The sequence below is a fragment of the Bos indicus x Bos taurus genome, chromosome 3 (genome assembly GCF_003369695.1).
Source record: "Bos indicus x Bos taurus breed Angus x Brahman F1 hybrid chromosome 3, Bos_hybrid_MaternalHap_v2.0, whole genome shotgun sequence".
Lineage (NCBI taxonomy): Eukaryota > Metazoa > Chordata > Mammalia > Artiodactyla > Bovidae > Bos > Bos indicus x Bos taurus.
The window spans coordinates 54,055,560-54,063,179 of record NC_040078.1 but is presented as its reverse complement, the minus strand read 5'-3'; positions in this window follow the sequence as shown (position 1 = coordinate 54,063,179).

Genomic DNA, 7,620 nt, shown 5'->3' with positions numbered 1-7,620 from the left:
GACTGGTGGAGAACAGGCTCAAGGTTCTCTGGCATAGACCCACAAGTAAGGTACATATACTTCTAATCACCTGGATGCAAGAGCAGGTAGAAAAGTAGGATCTCTACCTGGATTGCCATGAGCTCATCTCATAAAATAGAATCAATCATAGTGTTTACAGTTGAAAATTCTGTCAAACCACTAAAAGTATACCCAACAATATCAGAGACAGATTTTTAAAGTGTCTTAAACTTGTAACTTCTAGAGTTGAAATTTAACTGGGTTAAGGATAGTGACCCTGAACTTACTGAGACACAGATACTGACAATGAGGGTCGGGCACTGACCCAAGTCCAGAGAAAAAAATTTTTTTTCCCTCATCAACTGGATCACAGCATCCTGCCTGCCCTCTCTTTTTGCCTCACTCTTTTGTTTTGGTTTTTATTTTGTTCCATGAGGCTATAAAATAAAAATATGATTTTAAAGATGTAGAATATAAAGCTAGCTAACTCTTTTAGTCTTTAAATCAACATTTTTATTGTTATTTTATTATTTATCATATTTTAATGTTTATAATAATTTATTTTAATATTATTTAATTATGCTAATTTATTATTATTACTGAAGAAAAATACCCTTGGAGTTATCTCCCAGCTTCCATGGGAGAACTCCAGAAAGAGTTCCATGGAAAATTATTGCAAGATAAAATATCTTTTAAGAAATGTATTCTATAAATCTTGTTCACAAAATATAGTATTGGTTAAGGAAGAATTATTAAAATAATTTCCTAAACTGATGGAGGATAAAGAGATGTTATTTAATTGAAATGAAATTTTACTCATCTTCTATTTAACTCCAGAAAAGATGGCCAACCCAGCATCTTGTTTTAGAAATAATATGTTAATACAGTCCAGCTGTCCCCTGGAGGAAGAGTGTGGTCTCTAAGGAGAATCTGCAGAAGCACTTTGGGAACACAGATTTAATTGTCTGACCAGTTTTCACATTCTGCTACAGATTTAGATTTTCAAGATCAGGCTCTTCTTTTCCTCATACAGAAGAGCTGCTGATTTCCTAGAATGGAGTCTGTTATAAAAGGAGCTCTTCATTGCTTTCAGTTTCAGTCTGGATCCTGTTTAAAAGAAATGCCATTTCAAGTGGCCTCAAGTGATATAAGACACTGGCTGGCTGGGAAAACATTATGCTGGATCATTTTAAAACCTAACTACTGTTCACCTTAAACTATGTGTCTGTGTGCTGTCACTTAAGTCATGTCTAAGTCTTTGCAACACCATAGACTATAGCCCACCAGGCTCCTCTGTCCATGGGATTCTCCAGGCAAGAACATTGGAATGGGTTGTCATGCCCTCCTCCAGGGTATCATCTCTACCCAGGGCTCGAACCCACGTCTCTCATGTCTCCTGCACTGGCAGGCTGATTCTTTACCACTAGCACTGCCTGGGGAGCCCTCATCTTAAACTATGTTTTATGTCAATTATATCTCATTAAAGCTAGAAGAAGAAAAAAGTCATGACTGCAACCATGTGTCATTTGGTGGGAGTAAGGGGAGAAACATCATGTGAAATAAAGTTCATATTTTATGGCAAGAGAAGAAAAATTTAATCATATAAATTTTCTGTGCCCTTTGCCCTCCTGTCTCCCTCCTATGGTGCACTGTGTATCTGCATTATGTATCAGCAAAACTTCCACCATGGGCAGAAATACCTGCTCAGCCATAAACAGCAACATTCCCCTGTTCACCAAGACAACGCCTTAAAAATAACATTCCTTCCTGATCTCATAAAGGGCCATGATGACTCTTCATTCTAGGTTATGTGAACAACCAAAACATGCCATTTAATGTACAGCTGCTGCTGCTGCTAAGTCACTTCAGTCGTGTCTGACTCTGTGTGACCCTGTAGACGGCAGCCCACCAAGCTCCCCTGTCCCTGGGATTCTCCAGGCAAGAACACTGGAGTGGTTTGCCATTCCCTTCTCCAGTGCATGAAAGTGAAAAGTGAAAGTGAAGCCACTCAGTTATGTCCGACTCTTCGAAACCATGGACTACAGCCTACCAGGCTCCTCCATCCATGGGATTTTCCAGGCAAGAGTACTGGAGTGGGTTGCCATTGCCTTCTCCATAATGTACAGCATCTGTCCTCAAAATCTTTTATCACTGACTTGACTTCTAACAGGTGGAACAGTTCTTTGAGCTTTCTGAGATTCTCTTCTCGTTATAATCCTCAAATCTGACTCAAATAAAATTTCTGATTTCTTCCATAGATCAACAGATTAATTTTTCATCAGCAACTGCATCAAAGAGTTACAGCACCTTTCATTGTTATTTTTTCAAGAGCAAGTATATGGCACTTAGCATTTTAAGTCTTGCTTTTAATTCTAGGAAGCCCCAGACTGGTCTATTTGTAAGGTTGGTGGCATGACGTGGTATCAGTTTTGCCTATCTGTGTGCCCAGTCGCTTCAGTCATGTCTGACTCTTTGCGACCCCATGAACTGTAACCTGCCAGGCTCCTCTGTCCACAGGATTCTCCAGGCAAGAATACTGAAGTGTGTTACCATGCCCTCCTCCAGGGGATCTTCCAGACCCATTAATAAGCAACAAAAAGCAGAAATTAGCATTAATTAAGCAGAAATTAGCATTAATTAAGCATTAATAAGCATTAATTAAGCATTAATAGCATAAAATGCTTAATAAATAATTAATAATGTTTAATTAATAAATATATAATAAATACATAATGCTTAATAATAATTAAGCATTAATAAGCAACAAAAAGCAGAAATCTGAGGAAGTACAGCCTGAATTTGCTAACTGAATCCTATTACTTTTATTTTCTACACCAAATCAGGCAATTTAAACATCTTAGGGCAAAGAAGACATCTTCTGTAGTCATTGTGAAGTGGCTCCTTCCTCCATACTTTTCTTCAACCCTGAAGACTGGTCAAGCCCAGGAGCACCAGTTATGAGACTGGGATGTGTTTGCATAGAGATGGTTTCAGTTATTCCAGCTTGGTAACTCCCGATGGTGCTGATTTGGCCCCCAGGTGACATTTGACAATGTCTAAGGACATGTTTGCTTGTAACTGGCTTGGTTAATCATCTACTCTGGAAAGTTTCCCTGGAATAAATGGGAGCTTCTCTGCCCAAAATGAATGGCCCACAGCCAATGCCTGCTGTGGGATATTGATATCCAACCCTTTGCTGCAAGGAGGAACCAACTCTGGTGCTGGTTGTGCTAAAGTGGTCACATGGGACCAGCTTGAAGCCACTTTCCACCTGAGACTGTAACCTTTTTTATTTTTATATTCTTTTCCTCTCCCCCTTCTCTCAGTCCCCTTCTGAAAGCACTCACTCAGTGAGTCATTTGTATGAAACTATAGCTCTCAGTCTCTGCTTCTGAGGAAACTGACCTAAGACGTTACAAAGCTTCCTTTGTGGTTTAGTATATGTAAGCTTCATGTGAAGGCTCCAAATCTGTTTTAAAAGAATGAGTATTATGTTTCAGGGTGAAGGTTCTACAATTAAACATTAAGCCAAGTTTGTTCATTAAGTTTTTAAGACATTTTCTAATTTCTCCGATTTTTCAGTCTTTTATTTTCTGAATTACTGAGATGTGTAAGTCACTTTTATGTTTCACAGTACAGAAATTAAAAGCCTTCTCTGTTCTTTATCTGATTGTGACATAAGTGAAAAACATTCATGCTTAAATCATCACACTCAAAATTATTCACCTTTACTCTCCTCCAGAATAATTCAAAGACTTTAGAACACTTGATCTGTGGCCCCAATCTTCCTGAACTATTTAATGTTAATTCTATCTTCTCATTTTTTAGTCCGAGCATATATTATTATGATTGTTTCATGCAGTCAGTCATTTATTGATTGTTTCACATTCTACTGCTGTCTTAGATTTTCATTTGCTTTTGCACTCCAGACTTCCTGTCTCTTGGATCTTTTTACTCCTGCATTTCAATTAGAGTTGATGTGCTCATGGTAAACTCTCCACCAGATATGAATTTTGTACCCATTTTTGAATGTTTTTTTTCCTGCATATATCTAGGTTAACAACTATCTTTTTCTTTACCTTGCACTTTCTTTTCACTTCCACTGATGCTGCTGAGAAGTCAGCTTTCACTCTGTCTTGCTGTGAACTAAATATGTTCTTCTTCTGTAAATATTCTTCAGATAGTCTCATTTGCATGCCATAATTTCATTCTGATTTCTCAGGTGTATATTTACCATTTTTTCCACTTGGATTTAATCTTGCATTTGCACATGGATGATTTTTAAAGTTCTGGGAAATTCTCTGACATTGTATCTTCAAATATGGCCTCTGTCCCATTTCTCTTTCCCCGGCTACTACTTTTGATTCCATATCAGTTAGACATCTTGTTCTATTCCCTCCATTACCAACCTATTCTTCACCCTGAATTGCTTTTTATGATGTTTCCCTACCTCAATCAATTTCTCTTCCTTTGGGTCTGATCTGCTTCTTAGCCATATAGCTCCTCCCAAAGACAAAGATACCCTCTTGAGGCTTTCTCAGAGTTCACTTTTCCCATCAAGTAGAACTTGACTTTAATCCTTGTCCTTTCCTAGCCCAACTTCAGTAAGAATCCTGCTAAGTTAGTTTACTGAGATTCCCCCATCCTTGATTAATGATTAAATTCCTCATCACTCACTCTTGATGTTATGGACTAAATGTCTGTATCCTTCCAAGATAGAATTTGATATCAACAACTGAGGTGCTAAAGTTCAACAAACACCTTAAAATGTGGAAGCAGATTTGGAACTAGGTAATGGGTAGAGGCTGAAAGAGTTTTGAAGTAGATGCAAGAAAAAGCCAATACTGCCATGAAGAGAATCATGTAAGGGTGATTCTGGTGAGAACTCAGAAATGAGTTCTCAGAGTTCCTCTCAGAGTTCCTCAGAAATGAGGAACGTGTTTTTTTAAACTGAAGGAAAGATAATTCTTTTTGTAAAGTGACAAAGAACCTGCCTCAATTTCTTCATGTTCTACTATTTAGTAGAAAATAGATGAAACTAGAAATTTAGTTGAGATTTCTAAGTGTTGAGAGAGAAGCTTCATTCCTTCTAACTGCTTTATACTAAAATGTGAGAAGACAGAAAATAATGAAGTTGTAAATGCTAAGGAAAGAGGAACCAGAATGTAAAGATTTTGAAAACTCTCACTCAGGCTGACCACATTATAAAAAATAAGGAAGTACACTCAGAAGAGCACAATAAAGTTGTGGTGGCAGAACCATTTGATAAGAAAATCAGTGTGGCGTGAGGCATGAATTTAATCAGCCGTCTCAACACAAGGCAAGTATAGAGATGGGACTATACCCACAGAAACACTGCCAGCTGGAACTACAGGAAACAGACAAAGTGGGATGAAATGAAGAAAGTCTGTTGGACTTCTTAGATTCAAGAGAACGGGACCATAGAGCTCTTCGTCAGTTAATAAGTACTCTTCTTCTAGACAAGAGAAGAAGAACCCCAAATACAATTCAGAGATCGTCAGGGCTGCCACTTCCACCTCAGGCACAGAGTTCATGGACATGTGGTTTAGGAGTACAGGGGTGCCTTTATGTTGATTTCAAGGGGTGAGGAAAATGCCCAGCAGAGAATCTGTGGCATATGACCTTCACCCCACAGAGCCACAGGCACCTGACCCCTGCCATGGAGAGCCTCACCCACACAACCCCCACCAGGCAGAACTGTGGGGCTAATGACTCAGTGAGCCCAGGGGCAGAATTCTGCCCCAATAAATATAGAAGGCAGTGCATTGAAAAAAAAAAAAGAGTATTATTGTCCTTCCTTAAGATCTAGTAGAGCTTGCCTTGCTAGGAATTTAGACTTGCTTAGGACCCTCACACCTTCCACCTTTCTCTCCTATTTTTCCCTATGGGGATGGATTGTATATCCATCCTTATACTATTTGTCCATGCTCCACCATTGTATCTTGGAAGCATGCAGCTTGTCTGGGTTCATGGGTTCACAGCTGGAGAATTTTGCCTCAGGATGATTCCTACTGCAAGCCTCATCCATATCTGATACAGAATATACTTGTGTGAGACTTTGGTCATTATATTTTAGAGCTGTTACTGGAATGTACCAAGAATTTTAATTTTGAGCCTGTTGGGATAAAGTGAATGTATTCTGCACATGTAAAGGACATGCATTTGGTGGGGCCAGTGATGGAATGCTATGGACATCATGTTTGTGTTCCCCCAAAATTCATATGTTAAAGCCAAAATTCCCAATGTTATAGTATTTGGAAATGGGCTTTTTGAAAGTAATTAGATCATAAAGAAGAACCTTCGTGAATGGATTTCAGTCCTAATAAAAAGATAATGAAACATAGGATCTCTCTCTGCTCTCTGCCACATGAAAATACAATAAGAAAACAGTTATCTACAAACCACCAGACACAAGATCCACTAGCACATTGATCCTGTACTTCCCAGGATCCTGTACTTTCTCTAGAACTATTACAAAGTAATTTCTGTTGTTTAAGCCACCTGGTCTATAGTGTTTTTATTACAGCACCTGAACTTACTAAGACTCAATATCTAAGCTGTTGGTCTGTCTTTAGCAGTCCTATTAAGCCAGTTTAACAAGAATTTCCTTATCCTTACCTACCTGTCTTCGTGCTGAGTCGTGTCTAACTCTTTGTGACCCCATGGACTGTAGCCCACCAGGCTTCTTGTTCATGGAATTTCCCAGGCAAGAACACTGAAGTGGGTTTGCCATTTCCTACTCCAGGGACCAAACCCACATCCCCTTCGTCTCCTCTATTGGCAGGCAGAGTCTTTACCGCTGTGCCACCTTCAGTAATTTTTTATGCCCTGACCCTCTAACTCTGCTTGTCAGCTATATATTCCCAACTGACTTTACTATATTTGTATCAGAGCTCAATATTTCTTCTCTATTGCAACAGCTTTGACCCCTTTTGCAAAAATCTTGAATAAAGACTTCCTTGCCATTTTAAGAAGTGTTAGTATACTGTTTCTATTACAGTCTATTGCTGCAACAGATTCACCATTGTGCTCTGCAGAACTTTCACCTTGGACTTCAGTTGTACACCTGTTAAAATTTTTTCTTCATTCCTGACTTGATTAGAGATCAGTTACTGAGTTCAACTCCTACCTCAGTGCTTCAGATGATAGCACAGTAAGGACAAATTTTTTATTCTTAACAGTCTATGTATAATCTTGAAACTGCATTAGAATTTCAGACATCAATGATCTAAAGCATGAGAGCTTCTCAGTTCACACCCCTATCTTGAATCCTTGCTGACTACTTTTAACTTAGAGAATCCCAGTAATAAAAAGATTCCAAGATCTTTCATTCAGACCTTAAAATCCTTCTTGGCCTTCCCAAAACACTATCGTCTACACTCCATTCTCCAGTGTCTCCATATTCCCCTCTCCACTGTCCCTTTTCCTTCTGCTCTTAAAATGCTCTTCTGCCTTTAAGTTAACCTCCAAGGTAAAAGTATTGAGTCTCCACCATCTGTAGATGATGCTCAAGACACCCCCACCACTTACTCACAATCAAAACCGAACATAGACAGTAACATTTAAACCTTGGTCTTAGATCAAATTTCACAACTAAAA